Below are 20186 nucleotides of genomic sequence, written 5' to 3'. Positions count from 1 at the left end.
ATATGCAGTTATGTTCCAGGATGCATCTTGGTCTGTAGCTGTATCTGTGTCTTTGGAATGAGGTGTGTGCGCACGCATGGATGAAGGGGGGTTTTAACTCCTACGTATCCTCCCACATTTCTAACTTTCAGTCCTTGCTGTTCTGCCAAAAACCAAACAAACAGTTTCTTTAAGGCAGCAAGACGGAGGATTGAAGCCAAATGATGCAGCGACCCACGAGCTGAGTTTCTGTGCGTGGGAAATTCACATGCTTGTTGCTGGTCTGCAAAAAATAAATAAAATCCAGAACTGGGTTCTCCTGCACTGGGCTTAAAGAAAGTAGCAGCCGCTGCATGAGATTGGTTCAAAATCAGCTTGCATACATTTGGTTTGATATCCACTGCATCAAATTGTTACAAAATAAACATTTAAACATATAAAGCTCCCCGTGTCCGCATGGGTTTCCTCCGGGTGCTCCGGTTTCCCCCACAGTCCAAAGACATGCAGGTTAGGTTAACTGGTGACTCTAAATTGAGCGTAGGTGTGAATGTGAGTGTGAATGGTTGTCTGTGTCTATGTGTCAGCCCTGTGATGACCTGGCGACTTGTCCAGGGTGTACCCCGCCTTTCGCCCGTAGTCAGCTGGGATAGGCTCCAGCTTGCCTGCGACCCTGTAGAACAGGATAAAGCGGCTAGAGATAATGAGATGAGACATATAAAGCTGTCAAAATGTCGCATTAAGAACAGTGTTTTTAATAGGTCACCAATATCGTGCACTCAAACTAGCATGGATTCCAGGAGAGATAGGATGTGAGGAATATATATAACTTACAAAGGATTTAGCATCACCAGGATGTGAGATTTACTTACAAGTTGAATGGATTCTGTAAGTTTCCTTTCTCTGTTTGGAATTTTTCACAAAAGCACTAACTTACTTTTTACTTCGGCCGAGCTTCCGCTCACTCCAAGTCAGCACATCTCGCCCATCCCTCCCTGTCCATCATGGCCGTCCGTAGTTCAACACTTCCCAAATTTGTGTCATTCATCAGGACATCTGTGTAGGATATGGCCTGCCTGCCCACATCCTGCTTCCCAGTCACTGGTTGCCACAGGACTAGTTTTGATGCCACTTCCTCAGGGTGTAGGACCCAATGTCCAGCTAACTTCAGCCTCCTGTAAGCTACTTTAGATGACACTGGTGGTAGGCTTCCATAGAACCGTTCATTTGTTAGCTTTGCCTTCCATGATATGCTGAGTGCCATACGGAGCATCCTGGTGGAACATCCATCTAGTCTCTTTTGCATATTTTTGTTGATGGTCCAAGTTTTGCTACCAAACAATAGCACAGATTCTACTGTCACGAGAAAGAGACCTTCTTTTAGATTTCTTTTCAAGTTTGAGGCCCATACCTGGGACATCTTATGGCATGCTGACCATGCTAAAGCCTTTCTTATCTCAAAGTCCCTGCTTGAGCTGTGCATCCAGTCAACAAGGTATTTGAAGTTGTTGACTACCTTGATCTTCATCCCATTTCTGATGTGTATCCTTTCTTTTTTGCATTAAGGCGTAGGCCAACCTCGACACAGTCTACCTCTACACGTCTCAGCAGCTCACTGGCTCGTGCAATTTCCTCAGCGATAAGCACCATGTCATCCGTGAAGTCGGTGTCTGTGATGACTGAGGAATGATGTCGGCAACTTCACCTTCTGTCCAGTTTGAATCCCAGCCGTTCTTCCCTGCCATCTATTGCCTGCCGCATACAGTGGTCCAGTACTATTGCGAACAGATAGGGCGCCAATGTAGCGCCTTGTAGAACACCAACTACTATTTCAAAGAAATTGGTGTGTCCATCAGGAGTTACGACTCTTGCTCTGGTGTCTTCATACATCAAGCCGATTGCCTTCACCAGCTTTTCCAGAATATCATACGCTCTTAAAATCTGAAGCAACCTGCCCCAATGAATGCTATCAAATGCTTTCTTGAAGTTGACAAATACTATTATGGCTTTCAGATTGTGACTTTTCACCCCTTATAGGAGTCTTCTTAGTGCCAGTATTTGTGCTGTAAAGGATCTTCCAGGTTGAAATCCGTTTTGATTTGGACGTAGTTGTGGATCAATTTTTGGGCGAATTCTGTTTAGCAACATTCTATTTAGGGGGCGGCACGGTGGTGTAGCGGTTAGCGCTGTCGCCTCACAGCAAGAAGGTCCGGGTTCGAGCCCCGTGGCCGATGAGGGCCTTTCTGTACGGAGTTTGCATGTTCTCCCCGTGTCCGCGTGGGTTTCCTCCGGATGCTCCGGTTTCCCCCACAGTCCAAAGACATGCAGGTTAGGTTAACTGGTGACTCTAAATTGACCGTAGGTGTGAATGTGAGTGTGAATGGTTGTCTGTGTCTATGTGTCAGCCCTGTGATGACCTGGCGACTTGTCCAGGGTGTACCTCGCCTTTTGCCCGTAGTCGGCTGGGATAGGCTCCAGCTTGCCTGCGACCCTGTAGAAGGATAAAGTGGCTAGAGATGAGATGAGAGGAACATTCTATTTACAGTTTTGGCCATGATTGAGGACAGAGCTACTCCTCTGTAGTGCTAAGATCCCCTGCTTTTGGCAAAGGTTTCAAGTCACTTTCCAACCATTGTTTTGGCTTTTCTCCTTCCAATAACTTGTTAGCATAGTCTAACATGATGTCATCTAGGTTGCAATATTTAAACACTTCAAGCGGAATGCCATCTGGCCCACATGCTTTTCCTGGTATTATTGCCTTCTTTGCTGTCTTGTATTCATCTTCTGTAAAGGGTTCATCAGATATGCCTAGATCTTGTAGAAGTGGCGTTATGTCATTGCCTAACTCGCCTTCTAATGTGGGCTCCTTCTCGAGTAGATCTTTGAAGTGAGAGTACCATTTGTTTATCCGATCTTTTTTGCCTTTTGCCTTGATGAGACTTTGTTTAGCAGTCTTTCTACCAGTTATCTTACGATTCTCCAACTTTGCTGATGCCTCGATGTCTCATCCGCTTGCTCCATCTCTCTTACCAGTCACGTCTAGATATTCTTCGTTTGTCGTTGTATACCTCTTGCAGTTTTTCCTTGCACTTCTGCAACTTTGTGATTTTGCATAGTCGGCTTCTCGTAGTATTTCTTTGATGCTTTTTCTGCCCTTCCTCTTTCCTGGATTACACACTAGAGGCTCTCTTTCTTGGTTTTCTTTTTGGTTGGTAGAATCCCTTTGGCGGTTTCATGGTTGGCTGTAATAAGATGTTCATACGTTTCTGTGGTAGATTCATTGTTCGTGCACAGGCTTTCGTATTTGTTCCGTATTGTCACTGTGTATAGATCTCCTAGTTCTGCATTTTTTAGAGCTGACCAGTCGTACTTAGGTCCTTGAGAGGGTGCTCTGCTTGTTCACAAAAGAAATTTCCAGATTTTATGCCTTTCATACCCCATTGAATAATCTCTGTCGGTTGCATCATTCTTGGGGCGAATGACAGCAAGCAGCATTGGTGAATATTCTCCAAACACAGTCTAGGGAAGCATTCCTGATCTCTTCCGCACTCCTCTTCTGTTCGTTACACAGCAGTTAAGATATGTACTTTATGAACTGCAACTTTAGTCTTCCTCTTGATGTGGTCCCATGAGTTGGAGAGTATAAAGCATACTTTGACACCAAATCTTTTGTGGGTCCCCATGGTGAATGGCCAAGGAAGTGTAGTTGATGACTGATGACCGAGAGAGACTTTGACTCTGTTCGCTTGTAAACTTCTTCACTGGACACATGGTCTGTATGGTTCTGTATCTCAAGGATGATTCTTAAGCATGCGGTTTGGAATGAGGTGATCTGGTTTTCAAGCTTCTTAGTGACGATCCAGGACTCCCTTCCATAGAGAACGACGCTCAGGGTGGCTGCTCTAAACAGGTTGATCATCTTTAGTTCAGCGTTTGAAGACCAAAATGTGCCTCATGCTTTCTTTCCCTTTGCAATACTTGATGTTATTTTCTGTTGAAGCAATGGAAGAACCCAAGTACTGACAATCCTGCACCATCTCAAGTTGCTCGCCTTTGTGGAACAGTGAAGCATCTGGGAGGTTGTATGCGATGGCTTTGGTTTTCTCAGCACTGATAAGAAGTCCAACCTCCTTGGTTACATTACCGAGTTGGTTCAACTGGGACTGAGCTTCTTCTTGGTTGTTGGATATGAGATCCAGGTCATCTGCAAAGGCAAGGTCTGCAATACATTCTTCAGGGTGTCTCTTAGAACGATGTGGAGTGGTAATGGGTGGCATGGTGGTGTAGAGGTTAGCACTGTCGCCTCACAGCAAGAAGGTTCTGGGTTCGAGCCCAGCGGCTCCAGTGGAGTTTGCGTATTTTCCCCATATCTGCATGGGTTTCTCCCACAGTCCAAAACACATGCGGTTAAGTTAACATGGGGGCAGCCTTGGGCTGAAGTGCCCTTGAGAAAGGCACCTAACCCCCAACTGCTCCCCGGGTGCCGCAGCATAGCTGCCTACTGCTCCGGGTGTGTGGATGCGTGTATTCACGGCTTCAGATGGTTAAATGCAGAGGAGAAATTTCACTGTGCTTGAGTGTGCATGTGACAAAATAAAGGCTTCTTCATTCTTCTAATGAAGCAGAGTTTGTCAAATATTTAAATTCATATTCAAATCCATAGATTAAATATTAGTCAAATATTGTAATTTTTTTTTGCTTGTAAAGAAACGATTAATTCCAGTAAACCTTTAAGTCTTAGTAATTATCTGCTGAGCTGAATTACTCATTGTTTAGAGGAAGCAGGACATTCAGGAAAATGTCCTGTGTGGATTTGATGACCCCTGCTGTAGACTACATTATGAGACTTTAATTGTCATACCCATTTTGTCCACTAGAGGGAGCAGATAAATCCTATTTAAAAAAACAAAAAAACCCACACAGCAGAACCGCCCTCCAGCATTCATCTGGGAATACAGCCTCTACACACCACCACCACCTACTTCTGCAAATCCACTAAGTACTTTCTTGTACTGCTTAAGGAACATTTGGCATTAAAATGAGGAAAAGAACCAGGTCAAATAGTACAGGAGCTGTTCGAGAAATATTGTGTGGTAAAGTCTGAGAAACAATGTTCCTGTGTGTGTGTGTGTATGTGTGTGTGTGTGTGTGTGTGTGTGTGTGTGTACACACACATTCAGGAACCAGCTAATTCACATGTGCTGTGCCACACCCTTATCTTGGGTACGTCATATCAAATGACAGCTTACTTCCTGGATTGTGTTCATAATAGTGGCTCTTCCAAAAGGTGCCACGCACTATGAGACAAACACATGGCATGAGAATCCATCTGCAAAACCTGAACACATTCAGACAAGGAGTGAATTCATCTCAAGAAAAAAAAAAAAAAACACACATCACACTTGACCCTCAGACAAAAACACAATACTACCCAAAACCAAACAAAAACCCTGAGTCTTATCCAGCCCAAACATCACACACTGGCTACCATCTTAAGACAAAATAAACAGTATACAATAAACTAATGGCGGCACGGTGGTGTAGTGGTTAGCGCTGTCGCCTCACAGCAAGAAGGTCCGGGTTCAAGCCCTGTGGCCGGCGAGGGCCTTTCTGTGTGGAGTTTGCATGTTCTCCCCGTGGGTTTCCTCCGGGTGCTCCGGTTTCCCCCACAGTCCAAAGACATGCAGGTTAGGTTAACTGGTGACTCTAAATTGACTGTAGGTGTGAATGTGAGTGTGAATGGTTGTCTGTGTCTATGTGTCAGCCCTGTGATGACCTGGCGACTTGTCCAGGGTGTACCCCGCCTTTCGCCCGTAGTCAGCTGGGATAGGCTCCAGCTTGCCTGCGACCCTGTAGAAGGATAAAGCGGCTACAGATAATGAGATATGACAAACTAACAATTATAGTCTAAGGAAAAAAAAAAACAAACACACACGTACCACAAACAAGATAGTCCAAACTCGACAACAAATTACCACAGCAACTTCTCAAATAAAAATGCACCAATGGGAACAACATACTGGATGATGGCAAATTGAGTTCCAACAACAAAATCCAACCCCTGGACAAACACCATATACCACAATTACAAAATTTAGCAGTACACAAAAGATTTAATCTGTAACAAATTAACTACAATTAAAAAACACAACCATAATGGATACAACAGTGCTTCCCACACATTGACGAGACTATGGCGGCCCGCCATAGTCTAATTTGGGCCGCCATAGTCTCAGTCCGCGCCCGCCTGCACGCACGGCGACACTGACGCACCCGGCCTGACATTGTGTGCGTTGCCTACCTGAGACAGCGTGAGGAGACAACTCTGAGACGCTACATCCTTCCTGCATCTACATGTTAAGGTAAGTTTATACAACTTTATGTACCCTTTGACACGATTGAGAAGGTGACATTTAGGCTACGCTATTGTGCTTTGTAGGCGTATGGAGAGAGCACTGATTAGACCCTCCAGGATTTCGCGATTTTGCAATTTGCAAATTCAACCAATCCCCGCGAATTCAGGGCGGTGTTGCAATTATATCCAATCACCGCAACTTTCCCGCAAATTTGACCAATCGTTGGCGTCGTCTTGAGGTGACGTCGACAAACTACCTTCTGCCTTACTTCCGTGTATACGTTCAAGAGAAGCAGCATGTGCGCAGTGTTGCCAGATTGGGCGGTTTCAAGTGCATTTTGGCGGGTTTTGAACACATTTTGGGCTGGAAAACGTCAGCAGCATCTGGCAACACTGTGTGCGAGTCAGTGTTTATATAGGCTTAAATTCTGTTACTGAAAGTGTTATGTTTACAGTGAAGCAGAGGCGTTGCCAGGATGTCATGCTTGGGTGGGCGTTTGGTTTATTTGGGGGGGCAACAAATTACATTTCTTATTGTAGTGTATGTATAAGTCCCCCATTTTCGTGATCAGATGTGTTTCCCATGGTTAATAGCGCATTCAGACGGGTATGAGCAAATTAATAGGACAAAGATTTCCTAAATGATAGTTGCTGGTGATTGGTTGAAGCAAAGTGGATAAAATAACATAATGGTGGGAAATCTGCACTGCTTGGAAGAGGTTTTGTTTATTGCTCTTGTGATATTTGCTACTTTTTATCATCATCATCATCATCATCATCATCCTCACCATCATCATCTGCTTGACCCTAGGGAGTTGGGTAGCCCCACCGGGCTCTGAATCTGCTACAAATCCAGTAATGCAATTTGAACTACAAGATGTTTTGATTGAACTAGGTTTTGATTCCAGTAATTATCACCTACTAATGCTTCCAATTTCACAAATGGCCATTTTTAGTTCTTTACAAGAACAAAAATCTTTTGAAACTCTATTTTGTGTAATAATTTGGAAGAGTCCATTTTTAGTTTTTTTTTTATTTAAAAAAATACAGTTAGCATTGGAAGGTTCGTTCAAAAACAGTTGATTTGTACACTGACGGTTGATGACTTGAAAATTAGGACGATTGTCATTTCTATTGACTTCAGGAAAACCAGTGAAAAAGTCATTTGCATAATAATTTGGAATGTAGTGCAAGTTGAGATCCTGTCATTACATGGACTTGTGTGATTAATAGAAGCAATGGAACATTTTTATATCAATATTTTTTTTCCCTTTTTTATGAATACAAACAGAACTTATAGGCTGCAATATAGGTGTATTAAAGAACTATACCTACTAGAGAACAAGAATAGTGGAAAATTGCTCTCAGTCTAGTTAGATAAGTGATCAGTTTCTAGTGTATAACCTGGAATATCTACAGTATTAGTCTGCGGTTAGATTTGGAAAATTCTAAAACAAATTCATTCATATCCAAATTCTTTGTTATTTGTTTTTCATGTGCCAGAATGACTGTGTCTTCCTTGAATGCAGCATTGTTCTTCGGAGAGGTGTGAGAATGCGAGTCAGAGTAGAAAAAGAGCTTTCACATGCAGCTGATGACACACCAATGATGAGTATCGGAGGAAGTGCTGGGCACGGGGGGTGAGGGTGTCTGCTTTTTAATGAGAAACCTATGCATGACTATCAGAAGGGAAAGTAAGCAATGTATTACTGTTAACTATTAACTCGGAATCTACAGTACTGCCGTACACACGGACTTTGCTACTACCGCATGTGCGTAGAGCGAGCACGCACGCAGCTTTTTTATATATAGGGTGGGCAGGGCACCCCCCCTCCCCTTTCGAAATGGCCAATGAGAAAGCAGTAGAGTGCAAAATGGATTTAAAGGAGAACACAAGACGCCACCTCCGAGCAAAATCGCGCATATTGTGATGATATTCACAGGCGTTTTTTATAGGATAGGCAACCAATTTATCAGGGTGGGCAAGGCTTATCTCAGGGTGGGCACTGCCCACCCCTGCCCCCCTGTAGACACACCCCTGCAGTGAAGGACTGTGTGCACTTTACAGTTTTTTTTTTTTTTACTTAATACAAGAAATTAATGGATGCCAACATTTTTGCCAAAATGGTATTTTATTTTCCATTGTTTAGGCAGCTTCAGCATCATACTGTGAGATTCTGTTCAAATTGTTTTTTTCTTCTATGAAGCCTGAGCCATTTATTTTATTAGTTTATAATTATCGTTTAATTTAGTCTTCAGGAGAGACTGCCTGCACACAGTACTAGTATTAATAGTTTTTTTTTTCTTACATGAAAGCTGAGGCATTTATATTATATTTTAAGGTAACTTCATGTTGTGCTGTGAGGTTCTCTGCACTTTAACTTTTGAACCAACAGGTGCATTTGGATAAGTAAAGCCTATTTTTCTGCATTTTTGTAGTCCTGGTAATCTTTTATATTGGTGAAGTTGTTTATAGGACCATTTCTCAGTGTCTGTTTTTTTAATCAATAGTTTTTTAGTAATAACTTAATATTTAACATATCACTCAATTTTAATCACAAAAGGAGAAAATCGCAACAATTTCTCGCAACTTTCACTTCCTCCCGCAATGTAATTGCAACAAAAACCTAAAAAACACTGCAACTTTCATCGCAATTTCTTTGAAAACCCCCCGCAACATCAGACATTTTAGCCCGCAACAATCACAAAAAAGGCCCGCGGAATCCTGGGGGGATTGGATGACGTTAAGTGTATTGTTTCAGTAAAATTACTTTGTCCATTTCGTACTGGCAAACCTACCTTTTCTGTAAGGCAATAGTAGGCTATTTTGAGGCAATATTAGTTAGCCCTACGTAGTTATCTAATTCGTCAAATTAACTTTATCATCCTACCAGGATCAGGTCGTTTCCAAATTCACCGGCGAAGTGCTTCCCGCTTGACATTGTATGTGCGCAGTCTATCCAAGTGATGGAGACGTGAAGTGACAGCAGTGATAAACTAATCTAGGTCTGCATGTACATGTTAAAAGGGAAAAGCAGCCTATTCTAACAGAGCACGAACTTCGATGCCACTTTTGAGAATTAGTGCTGGTAGCCTTAACGCGATTTGTTCCTGGTGAGACGGAAGACGTTAAATTATTTTTAGCCTTTTCTAATAGGCTACCTTCTAAAGGTGAAGCTATTAGGCCACATAATTAAGGGAATGTAATGTTAGTTAGTTACTTAATTAAATTAACTTCTTGACTCGAATTTGATTGTTTTCAAATTTACTGATGAGTGTTTCTCCACTAACGTAGGCCTTAATGCAATGCGTTGAATGTCAGGTGATGATGTCAGCCTTATTGTAGACCAGTGTGTGGCAGCGGGGGCGTGGTCAAGCATCGGTCTGTGACAGGAGGGTGGAGTCAGGGAAGGTAAGTGGCAGAATCACTACACCTGTCGTTAATTAATGTGTTTGTGTGTCTTCCCAGTGACCGCGCCCTATTTAAGGAGAGAGAGCGAGAGAAGAGGGAGCTCTCTCCACAACCAGACGACTGATGTGTCTGTGCGTGTGGCTGAGTGTGTTTACAAAAGCTGAAAAGCTGAATAAAAGAGTTTTGTGAACTCAGTTCTGGCCTGCCGTCCTTCTGTGCTCCACGCACCTGTACGAACTCGTATAGGTGCGTGGAGCACAGAAGGACGGCAGGCCAGAACTGAGTTCACAAAACTCTTTTATTCAGCTTTTGTAAACACACTCAGACACACACGCACACACATCAGTCGTCTGGTTGTGGAGAGAGCTCCCTCTTCTCTCGCTCTCTCTCCTTAAATAGGGCGCGGTCACTGGGAAGACACACAAACACATTAATTAACGACAGGTGTAGTGATTCTGCCACTTACCTTCCCTGACTCCACCCTCCTGTCACAGACCGATGCTTGACCACGCCCCCGCTGCCACACAGTGTTTCTCAAACTTTTTCAGACCAAAGACCACTATAGGGGTGTTCACATGGCACATATTTGCATCGATGCTGCACCGATGCATTTTGTTGCGATATATCTTACACCGGTGTAAATTTTGTGAAGCGTTCACACGTCACAAACCTGCTTACTAGAGAGAAGCGCATTAGCACCGGTGCAGCCCCACTTGCGGTCACACGGCAGTTTTTGCGACCGTGCTATACGAATGAACCCTTTATTGTCACTGTTACCAGTGAAATTGACCATCAACCTGTCCTTACAGAGGGGGAACAGGACAGGAAGACAGGGATAAAAGAAAAGGAAACACAGTAGTAACATGAGGAAAGAAAGATTATTACTATACGATAGTAATAATCAGGGATGAGAATGAAAAATATTTAAAAAGTCTGAAAAAACCAGGGCGGGGAGGGGGGCGGGGCCCATGGCCCAGGGGCTAATGATTTTTGGCTATTTATTTATTTATTTTCTTTATTATTAGACAGGGAGCTTCTTTTGTGTAATCTGAGTTGAAGTGGGTTTTGTACTTTGGTTTTTTGGGGCGCACGCGCGCTCTCTCTGCCATGCCGATCCTGTAGGCTGCACTGACTCAGCTGAAAACTCCGGTCCTCGAGAAAAGAAATAAAAGCCCGCCCACACTGAAAGCTGATTGGCTTATTTTGCTGAGCAACCCAATCAGGATGCTCTTTGTCTGGCATGCGCTACATGAACAAGCACACAGGCAGTGTTGCCACATTGGGCGGTTTTAAGTGCATTTTGGCGGGTTTGGAACATATTTTGGGATGGAAAACGTTAGCAGTATCTGGCAACACTGCACACAGTCTTCCTCGCGCGCGCACATTCTAAGATGCGTGATGCAGACCTTAATGTTGCGCGCGCACGCTCAAAAACGATCATTTTGGTCTGAAAAAGTCGGAAATCCGCCGATCGGCGGAAAATTCTCATCCCTGAATAATGCGGAAATGAAATATGTGCATGCGTGAAAATGTACTTCTTTTTCCCGGTTGCCATGGCATCACCAAGCGCCGGGAAAACAATGTGGATGAAGACACCAGTGTTGCCAGATACTGCTGACGTTTTCCAGCCCAAAATATGTTCAAATCCGCCAAAATGCACTTCAAACCGCCCAATCTGGCAACACTGGAAGACATGCAGTTCTGTTGTTGTTGATATTCGCCATTTTGGAAGCGCAAAATACCAGGATGCGAATTATGCAATGCCCGTATGTAATCAACTCTCCTCATGCGTAGCGAGTCTACCCCTGTAGCGTTCAGACGGCCCATTTTATATCGGTGCTGCCCCGCAAACTAGCATTTACTCCGGAGTAAATTTCTTAAACCACCTCCCGAGCAGGGTTAGATTTGCACCGGTTTAAGCAGCTTTCAGGGGCTACACCGGTATAACTTTGTACCGTGCGAACGCTCTACCGGGGCAGCCCCGGTGCTACACCGGAGTAAAAGTTGCCGTGTGAACACCCCTTTTGTCCCAAATTATATTAGTAACTGGATGACACACAATTTTCTCAAACTCAACCACAAGACCGAAGCCATAGTCATTGCCACTCCAACACTGCTGAAGAAGTTAAATCTTGCGCAGTTCTCCATCCCAGGTTACTTCACCACCATCTCCTCTGAAGTGAAAGACCTGGGCGTCATCATTGACTCAGCTCTCTCTTTTGATTCACACATAAAACGCATCATTAAAACAGCATTTTTTCATCTCAAAACTCTGCCCCTCACTCAGTCTCCCCACTGCAGAGACCCTAATTGATGCTTTCATCACCTCCAGACTTGATCACTGCAATCCCCTGCTCATTGGGCTTCCAAGTAAATCAATAAACAGACTACAACACATCCAAAACTCTGCAGCGAGACTGCTCACCCATACTAGACCTTGGCATCACATCACACCCATCCTCCATCAGCTACACTGGCTTCCTGTTAAATTTCGCATTCATTTCAAAATTCTCCTCCTTGTTTACAAGGCCCAGCACAACCTAGCACCCACCTACCTCTCTAGTCTTCTCACTCCATACTTACCCACCCGAAATTTACGCTCCTCTGATACACTCCTTCTCACCACCCCCTCCACAAAGCTCCGATCTATGGGTGATGGGGCTTTTAGTGTGGCTGGCCCCAAACTCTGGAACAGCCTCCCGCTTTCACTGCGTCAATGCACCTCCCTTTCATCCTTTAAAACCATGCTCGAAACTTCTCTTTTTACCCTTGCTTTCTCATCATAATGCTGAATGATTGAGGTTATTAATTTTATTAATAATTTATTTTATTATTATTATTATTATTATTTTAATTGTATTGCTGCATCTTCTGTGTTTTTATTTTGTTGTTGATTCGGTGTCATGCTTCTGTGCCTTTTAACTAGTTTTACTTTGACTTTTACTTACAATTTTTACACTCTTTGTAAAAAAAAGTGTCCTTGGGTATCTCGAAAGGCGCTCCAAATAAAATTTATTATTATATTAAAAAAAAAAAATTTCAGGGACCGCCTGTCAACACCCCCCCCACAACACACACACACAGAGACCATACAGAGATGTGTACTATTAGGTGTTTTTAATTGAAAAAATGATGGTTAACTAAATACATTAAATCCAGGCGGCACGGTGGTGTAGTGGTTAGCGCTGTCGCCTCACAGCAAGAAGGTCTGGGTTCGAGCCCCGTGGCCGGCGAGGGCCTTTCTGTGCGGAGTTTGCATGTTCTCCCCGTGTCCGCGTGGGTTTCCTCCGGGTGCTCCGGTTTCCCCCACAGTCCAAAGACATGCAGGTTAGGTTAACTGGTGACTCTAAATTGAGCGTAGGTGTGAATGTGAGTGTGAATGGTTGTCTGTGTCTATGTGTCAGCCCTGTGATGACCTGGCGACTTGTCCAGGGTGTACCCCGCCTTTCGCCCGTAGTCAGCTGGGATAGGATCCAGCTTGCCTGCGACCCTGTAGAACAGGATAAAGCGGCTAGAGATAATGAGATGAGATGAACATTCTATTTACAGTTTTGGCCGATAATGAGAGGAGTGCAGAGGCAGGCTTGCGGACCGACGGTAATCTTCTCACGGACCGGTACCGGTCCACGGCCCATAGATTGAGAAACACCGCTGTAAAGTATACTTATGTCGCCACGTAGGGTGACATAACTATACGTTCGACGTAGCACGAACTAGCGACGTTAACAACATTAGCCAAACGGTAAACACTATGGGTCAGGGGTGGACTTTTGGCCCTTTTCCACTACCCTTTTTCAGCTCGCTTCAGCTCACTTCAGCCCGACACGGCTCGCGTTTCGACTACCTTAGAGCAGCACGACTCGGCTCGCTTCAGCCCTGCTTAGCACCCAAAACTCGCACGGTTTTGGAGTAGGGCTGAAGCGAGCCAAACCGAGCCGAGTGGGGCTAGGGGCGTGAGGAGACACTCCCCTGTGCACTGATTGGTGAGGAGGAGTGTCCTCACATGCCCACACACGCCCCGCGAGCACTGGGATCTGTAAACACCGTAAACCCGGAAGAAGAATAATTACGAATTACGAGAATTTCTGAAGCCTTATGCGCCTCACCTCATCTATACGCTCTTGCCAGTATCTGTTGGCGTTGTCGGTGACAACAAGCCACAGCACCAAGACCAGCAACACTAACGACTCCATGTTTATTGTTTACTATCCGGGTCGTGAGACTACCGCTTAAAAGACCACTGATGTCACTGTTTGCGACATCACGTGACGTCCACCCACTTTCGCTAACTCCACCCAACGTGTCCACCCACTTCCAGCCAGCACGGTTGTAGTCGAAATGCAACTCCAACAGCCCCACTCAGCTCGACTCAGCACGGCACGGCTCAGCCGCGTTGGTAGTGGAAAAGCGGCATTAGATTGGTAAGATGACTCTTTCATTGTTACATTGTTGGTATCTGCAGTGGTAAGTAGTCCTGTACATGGGAAATTTGGTTTGCTACAAGTGGTACATGGCCTGAAAAAAAAGTTTTACATTATATTATCGCACAAACACAACATAGCGTTATTCTGTCCCTCATAAAGATGAAGCTTTTCCTTTACATTGTACATTGACAGCAGCGCAATGCATCATGCAGATACAAATCAAGAGCTTCAGTTAACGTTCAAACATCAGAATGGGAAAAAAATGATCTCAAAAGTGTGACTTTCTTTCACTGTGGCATGGGTGTTGGTTTGAGCCAGATGAGTATTTTTGGTTTGAGTATTTCAGAAACTGCTGATCTCCTTCCTGGGGTTTTCACACAAAACAGTCTATAGAATTTACACAGAATGGTGCGAAAAACAAAAAAACGAGCGAGTAAGCAACAGTTCTGTGGGTGGAAACAGACAGCTTGTTGAGAGGTCAGAAGAAAACGGCCAGATTGGTTCGAGCTTTTTTTTTTGCCAGGAAGGATATCGCAACTCATAGCAACTCTTTACAACTGTGGTGAGCAGAAAAGCATCTCAGCAGACAACAAAGAGAAGAACACATTGGGTTCCACTCCTGCAGCCAAGTTCCTATTAAAAAGGACGGTGAGTGTATAATCCTTCATATGTTGGAACCTCAGAACTGGAAAACATAATTGGTCTGGATGGTAAATTTTTAAGATGAACATATTCAATTATTTAAGGTAAAAGGAAACAAACAAACCAACCAAAACCCCATGATCATGATAAGCATCGAAATCCTGCAGTCCCGCTGAACCCTGTCTGGTCTAAACGGGAGGAAAAGAGTAGAGGAAGTAAAACACAACTTCTCCAAAGGCAATATAAAAATAAACCCATCACGACTTACGAAACAGAGTTTCAGACAATGAAATGACAGTAAAGTGGATTTGTCAGCATGTAGTGTCTTCTTGTCCCAGTACTTCCTTTTTTTAATTTTATTTTAAGTTTCCAGACACCGCTGTGAACCGTCCTTGTGCCATTGTCTGAATTCGGAAGAGCGAGTTCTCAATGACAATAAGGCGTGTCGAGTCTCGTATTTCACACACAAAGCATTAGTAGCTGCTCACGTTGGGTTTGTGGTTTACAGTTTGCTCAAATGCATAAAAAGGTCTCGCCTAAGGACTGTGATTTCGTGGGAGGGGGAAAAAAAGTGGCGATTGAAGGACATTGAAATTACCTGCTTTGGACTATACAAGAAGCTGTAGCCTATAGTTTTCCAATCAAATCCATCTCCTGCACCGAACAGCCTGCTTTGAACAGAAAAATTTAAATGTAAAGCTGTACTGGCTTTCAGATTTTTCAAGTGTAGGTCATAAAAAAAGAATTTTCCCCGACACCTAATTATTTTTGTTTAGTGGACTGAAAGCTACTGAATTCGAATCACAGACTTCCAATTTTATTATTATTTTTTTTTAAATAGAACAATTAATGAATTTAAGGCCACGTGGCCCTAAATTCTCCGCTATTTTTTTCCTGCTTCACCATGACCCAGTTCAAGATACCACGTCATGCATCACGTGGTGGGCTTTCCCCGTTCGCACAAGGCATTATGGGCATGGCCAGGGGTGTAGTGGGCGTGGTACGCGGGGGTACGCCGTCCACCCACTTCTCCCGAGGTGAGATAAAAAAAAAAATTAAAAAAAAAAAAACCTGTCATTCAATGGCCTGAGTTTATACGCTCTACAGTAAGTGACACGTGCCTTTGTGCTCATCATCAATGCCCCCCCCCATCGAATGTTACGTAAAACGTAGCGACGCAAAGTAGAATGCATTCTAAACGCAGCCGAGATATTAGAATTATGTAAACGTAGGGCTTTGAACCGGAATTTTTTTCCTATTGGTTCGTTCTGAACAGAAACGGAATTTTAACGTTTCCGGTTTTGGGTTCCACCATTAAATAGACGTTCCCGAACCGGTTAGAACAAAAAAAATTTAGTTCCCGGAACGGTTAATTACGTTCCCTGTCAGCGGTTTAACAAATGGCTATAAAATTATGTCTCTGTCTCATCCAGCTTAAGCCAAATGTAGGCTAATTCTATTACAACCTTCATTAAATAAGACAAGAAATAATTCAAAACAATTATTATTTCAAATGTTGGCGATTTGGATTCTCAGTATGTCTTCCCATCTACACAAACAGAAAAAGTGCCAAAAATGAAAGATAATTCGTTTAGTGTGTTACCAAAGGCTAGTCAGGCCCTATAGAGGGCTACCGCATGACGTCACCGCGCCGCGAGATTTTGTTAGGCGCCATATTGGAAGACCAAGTACACATCTATGCAAGTACATACATACATAAAACAAACTACACCTGAAATGTAGCCAGGGCCGGTTCTGCCCTAATCTGGACCCGGGTGCAACATCGCGCAAACCCCTCCCCCCAAAAAAAACCCACCAGTCTAAATCAGGACAACCATCACATAACTATAAACATTTTATATCAACTATTTTAACTAAATGGGCTATAATAAATAAGCCTGCAGGCAGCCACGGCGGGCTGCCTCAGAAAAGGAACCATTTGTCCTACCTTAAAACTCGTTTTGCATTTTCTGCCTCCTTTTTTGTATTTTCAACCCTCCGTTTATTTTCTTTCCTTTTCTGAAAACCCGATTTGTGTCCAGACATTTTGTTCTGCTGCCAACGAACTAACTCGTCAGGTCTCGTCTCTCGAGCCCGCGATGATTCCCGTGGGAGGGGCAACAATTGATACATTTTTACAAACAGCCAATAGGGAGGTTGCATCGTTCAGGCTCTTCTTTGCTCAGACACTCAGTAATGCACTTACTCACTAGTAGTCCACCTTCCCGCTCTCTCCATTCAATCAGCGAATGTCACACAGGAAGTGAACCCCAGCGGGTCATAGAAACTTGCGCAGGAGAAGAATGACTATTTGTAGGCTACAGAAACTTTGAGGAACGAAATAAAAACCGGTATTAACCGGTTACCATTATTTTTAATAAGCGTTTCTGTTCCGGAACATAAAAAGTTTCTGGTTTCGTTTCTGTTCCATGTGAAATAGAAAAAGTTCCCGGTTTTCGTTTTCGTTCCTTGAACCGGTTCAAAGCTCTGTGTAAACGGTTGACTCCGCCATCTGTCGGTTTAATGCTTCATGATCTTTGAAGTTCTAATGCGATTTTTGCTCAGTATAGGCCTATGATTTTGAATAGCCTAATAATAACAGTAGGGTCTCTCTCTCTCTGTGTGTGTGTGTGTGTGATTTCCGGGCATTCATGGTAGCAGCACCGAGAGGGCAACAGAACTGATATAATCGCCTGCCTGGTCATCCTTACGCGGATAATTTCACCACATACTGTATTATTTATATATACGATTTGAAATTCATAATCTTTGTGGCCTTCCTGTTTAGTGTTTTGTTGTACATCCAAAAATGTGAAATGACAATAAATTTAAAGAAATACTCAAGTCTTTAAGAAGGAGTGCATGGTAGGGCTTAACCCAATGGCTGCATGTCATGTATTTTGTATACGCAGGTGCCTCAATCGCGCCAGACTAAACGCTTGATTTATTCGATTGGTGTCTTTTATAATAAATTTCAGCCCATTGCTGGTTTGTATGCGATGTGAGTGAGTGACGTGACTTTTTTTGAACTTCTGGACACATGCTGTAGCTGTTGCCACGGCAGTAAGTAGGCTAGTAAAAATATCGAATTCCGAATGCAGCTCGGCTCAAATGAACATGAATCGAACATGAACAAAGGTGTTTGTGGATCATAATTTCCAATATTTTGGCTTCACGCCTGATAGTCCATGTTAAACCTATGCAAGGTTTATGTTGAGTTCCAGCAGCAGAGTGGTGCTGTCTACGACGATGCATTCGGAAGGAGAAGGCGAATTTGTTCCTCTTTAGCCATTTCGGAATATTTATTGGAGACAAGATAAACCGCGGCTTTTCGCCATAACAGTTGGGCTGTACTGACAAACACGAATGAAAATTGCACACACAAAAATGTCTGAAAAAAAGTGTCTTCTTGTGCCCTCGTGTTGTTAAAAGAACGTAACATTTATACAAATCATTCATACCAAACATAGGCGACCAAACAAAGGCTACCGCTTCTGACGTGATATCAAATCGATGACGTCACGAATCGCGTACCCCCACTTTAAAAATTTCCACTACACCACTGGGCATGGCCGTAACTACCATTGAGGACACCGAGGTCAAGTCCTCGGTATTTTTTTCAGAAATTTAAAATTGGTCTACGCTGAATTCGAGCAGTGATCAATGTAAAACGCAGCGTCCACATCCACGTCATCTGTATTTCCCTCCAATAAAATTCACATTTGTCTAATGTCATCTGAAATCTCTCAGCCTCTATCTCTACCGCTGCCGTGTCTAACGCAGCGTCACGCGTAGGGTGACCATTCGTCCGGACAGTCCGGTTTTAGAGCCGTCTGTCCGGACGTCTGTCACGCGTCCTCACTTTTTACATTTTGTCCTCGTTTCGGACCCTCAGCCGCCACCGTTGCATCAATAGTCACAAATCCCCGCCCATTATTTACACTTGCTATTCTGCGATGACATACAGGCAAAGATAGCCTACAGGGATTTCTCGTATACAAACATTCGCGTTGCGCGCGCAGCTGATGGAGCCTCTGCAGCCTCTGATTGTCTGGAAGCTGCTGTCACTCAGAAGCTGCGCTCACGCGATTGGCTGATTTTTGATCCTCCGAGCTGCGCGCGCAGTGCGAATGTTTGTACGGAAAAACCTATGAATGTTGGCACGCATGCTGTTGAACAATACTCATGCCGAAATGAAAGACATCCTTTAAAAACGCTTGGTGCTTAGAGCATCGTTTTGTCGGCAAGAGCCAAAAAGGAGAACACTTCGCCTTCTGCAAGCTCTGTCGCATTGACATTGATGTTAGGAGCAGAGGGAAAGGTGCGATAGACAGACACGCAGACACAGACCGCCACAGAGAGAATGCCAGCAGTGCCGGACAGTCATCTTTAGCATCATTTTTTGCCCCAGCTCTACCAACCCCAATCGATGACGAAACCACTGCTGCTGAGCTGACTAAATTGTTCCACACCATTAAACACCATCACTCGTCCAGGAGTTTAGACTGCTCTGCAAAAGTTGACAGGCAGGTATATAGTGATTCAGTGATTTCCACATTTCTCTTTTTGATAGGTGTTCCAAGTTAATAAATATATATTGACTTCATACGTTTTTTTTTTTTTTTAATAAGTTTTTCTTCCCCCCCCCCCCAATGCGACAGTGTCCTAACTTTAGGGCCTTTGTCCTCACTTTTGGACACAAGTGTCCTAACTTACGCCGCTTTTCCACTACAAACGCGGCTGAGTTGGGCTGAGCCGTGCCGTGCTGAGTTGGGCTGAGTCGAGCTGAGCGGGGCTGTTGGAGTTGCATTTCGACTACAACCGCGCTGAACCGTGCTGGCTGGAAGTGGGTGGACACATTGGGTGGAGTTAGCGAAAGTGGGTGGACGTCACGTGATGTCGTTAAGCGGCGCAAACAGTGACATCAGTGATCTTTTAAGCGGTAGTCTCATGACCCGGATAGTAAACAATAAACATGGAGGACATGGAGTCGTTAGTGTTGCTGGTCTTGGTGCTGTGGCTTGTTGTCACCGACAACGCCAACAGATACTGGCAAGAGCGTATAGATGAGGCGAGGCGCATAAGGCTTCATAATTCTCGTAATTCTTCTTCTTCCGGGTTTGCGGTGTTTACAGATCCCAGCGCGCTCGCGGGGCGTGTGTGGGCATGTGAGGACACTCCTCCTCACCAATCAGTGCACAGGGGAGTGTCTGCTCACACCCCTAGCTTCACTCGGCACGCTTCGGCCCCACTCCAAAACGGTGCGGGTTTTAGGGGCTAAGCAGGGCTGAAGCGAGCTGAGTCGTGCTGTTTTTTGGTAGTCGAAACGCGAGCCGTGTCGGGCTGAAGTGAGCTGAAAAAGGGTAGTGGAAAAGGG

General features: G+C 44.1%; 1 protein-coding gene across 3 annotated transcripts in view; it reads right to left on the bottom strand.

The window, feature by feature from the left end:
- Window positions 1–20186, bottom strand: part of pld2 (phospholipase D2) — a 111168-nt gene that overhangs the window by 73657 nt on the left and 17325 nt on the right. Inside the window, exon 1 of one of the 3 annotated variants that reach the window (XM_060912481.1) lies at window positions 15078–15203. The exons of the other annotated variants lie outside the window; for them this stretch is intronic. The gene's annotated coding sequence lies outside the window, so the exon portion shown is untranslated. Of the gene's footprint in view, window positions 1–15077; window positions 15204–20186 lie in introns of those variants that run through there. 3 annotated transcript variants of the gene reach the window in all.

The sequence above is a fragment of the Neoarius graeffei genome, chromosome 28, assembly GCF_027579695.1.
Source record: "Neoarius graeffei isolate fNeoGra1 chromosome 28, fNeoGra1.pri, whole genome shotgun sequence".
In the NCBI taxonomy this organism is placed as follows: domain Eukaryota; kingdom Metazoa; phylum Chordata; class Actinopteri; order Siluriformes; family Ariidae; genus Neoarius; species Neoarius graeffei.
This window is presented reverse-complemented; position numbering and strand designations above follow the sequence as displayed.